Raw genomic sequence first — 2,500 nt, forward strand, 5'->3', positions numbered from 1 at the left:
ACATCTCATATCTGCAACCAATCAAAGGCATCCTCCCTCTTGTTGCCATGGAGTTCTCCCTCTCAGCTCATTGCTCTTATAACATCCCATAGTAATCATGTTCATAAATACTACATCCAAGGTGTAAACCCTCTGAGGCTTACACACACACACACACACACACACACACACACACATACATACACACACACAAAATAAAACATAGCACTCCATGTTAAACAGCTCTTGTCCTCGAGTGTCCTATTTGAGTCTATAGCTATGCAGACCCTACTGTGAGTGAGGACCTCATACTTCCATTAGCACTTGGTCTCCATATAGAACACACACACACACACACACACACACACATAAACACACACACCCAGACACACACACACACACACACACACCCACCCACCCATCCACCCACCCACCCACCCACCCACACACACACACACACGCACGCACACACGCACACACACACACACACACACAGACACACACACACACACACACACACACACACACACACACACACACACACACAGACGTCCTCTGTGGGCCTTTAAAAATACAGCACCCACTCCTCAGCAACCGTGCTGTCATAATTAGTGCAGGGCTGTTTATGACGAGCCCCTCATCCTTCTCACTCTCCCTCTCCCAAAACCAGGGCGACAACATCCCCAGAAGCCCCCCTGACCTAAATCAGGATCAGCACGCAGGAAAAAGGGAACGTCATGTCGGTCTGTGGAGGGTCTCTGAGTCTCAGCCGCTCGTATCTATTGCTGCGGTCCAGACAGCAGACGCCGGGGCCCGTTTTTTTAAACCCCCCCTCCTTGGCGTTCCGAACGCGGTCGCATCGTTGTGTGAAATCCAAGCGCATAACACCAGAAGCAGCCCCGGGACACTTGACGAGCGCATAACTCCAGGAACAGCCTGGGACAGCGTGTTATGAGCCGCTTTAAAAGAGCTCCGTATTGTCGAGGGAGAACCAGGGAGAGGAGGGAGAGGGGGGGGAGGATTGTGAATGAGTGTGCCTGACAGGTGTGCTCTGTGGCTGGGGAGGAGAGATCAGGAAGGGGCCCCTTAGGGGGCTCTGGAGGTGGCGGCTCCTGTGAGCAGAGCTCGTCCATCAGAGTGTGAGCGCTACTGTAGGAGGGAGGAGATGGATCGCGGCGTTTACACATCAAACATTCATCACACCACAGAAAACATACACACACAAACATAACGCGTACACTACACGCATAAACACTCGTACTCCCTGACAAAAGCAAACACAAACACACACGAACACACACACACGCGCACAAGCCCGTTGCTGCATGAGCTGTTCGCACCTCTGGCTCAAAATCTTTTCCTGTTGCTCACTCACATGTACACAATCACACACACACATACAAACACTGACACACACACACACTAACTCCCTTACTCACACTCTAATTCACACACACACTAATGCACTTACTTAGTGACTGATTGACTCACACATACACACATGTACTGTACAAACACACACACACACACACACATTTCTGCACACAGTAATGATTTATGAAAGCCAGACATCAAGAGGTGGCCTAGAGGTGATCATTTAATGGTAAGATGATGTTCAGTACATTCAAACTGGGCAAGGGCCGCTTCTAGCCTCATCTTCAAAAAGAAGTAATACAGTATCTATACTGTCACGGCTTTGCCTGGCTCCTCCTCCTGTTTGTCCTACGTCTGTCTCCTACAGGTGAGCTGGGCGCAGGTGCTTGGAGTTGCAATAATCACTTCCTGGTTTGGGCCTTTAAAAGAGTTCTCCAGACGAGGCTGGAGGTCGACCGCCGCTGCTCTGTCTCTCCCGCACCGACTTAGGATTTTGCTTTGCTTATTCATTGCACCTCATTATACTGATTGCATACACTTTTATTTTCCAAGTTCAACTCCACTACTGACTTTACTTAACCTATTCTGTTCAATGCTATTCATTTCATAAATCTAATAAATATATCGTTACTCCGCGTGTGGCCTTTCCCGACTCTGTTGCGTGCTTTGAGCCAGGCTTGTAACAATACTGATACCTGTCCCATGAAATGCCCCCACCCCACCCTCCAACATGGTGCCCCCTCCAGTCTACTGTACTGTAACCTATCATGTACCTACAGTAGAAATGGCCCTGGGACACAACGGAATGCATTGGAGAAGTGGGATGGAAACAGCAAGTGAATACAGTGACAGAAGACTCCATTTCCCAGAAAGCACCAGGACAAATCAAATCGCTGGACATCCTGTTAGAGCACGAACAGAAGTAGACACAAAGAGTGCAGAACCAACGTGACAGGAGACGCAATGGACTTCCTGTGTAACAGTGGCTGTGTTTCAGAAAGAAAAGAGAAGAGAGACAGAGAAGATACCAAAAGAACGGTAGAACCAAACAGCATAGGAGAAAACAGAGAGAGAGAGAGAGAAAGAAAGAGAGAGAGAGAGATGGACAGATGCAGAGAGGGGTGGCGAGAGAGAGAGAGAGAGAGAG

General features: G+C 49.0%; 1 protein-coding gene across 1 annotated transcript in view; it reads right to left on the minus strand.

Moving 5' to 3' along the window:
- Window positions 1-2,500, minus strand: part of anks1b (ankyrin repeat and sterile alpha motif domain containing 1B) — a 206,517-nt gene that overhangs the window by 5,704 nt on the left and 198,313 nt on the right. The gene's annotated exons all lie outside the window — the stretch shown is intronic.

This window comes from Sardina pilchardus, chromosome 17, assembly GCF_963854185.1.
Source record: "Sardina pilchardus chromosome 17, fSarPil1.1, whole genome shotgun sequence".
In the NCBI taxonomy this organism is placed as follows: domain Eukaryota; kingdom Metazoa; phylum Chordata; class Actinopteri; order Clupeiformes; family Clupeidae; genus Sardina; species Sardina pilchardus.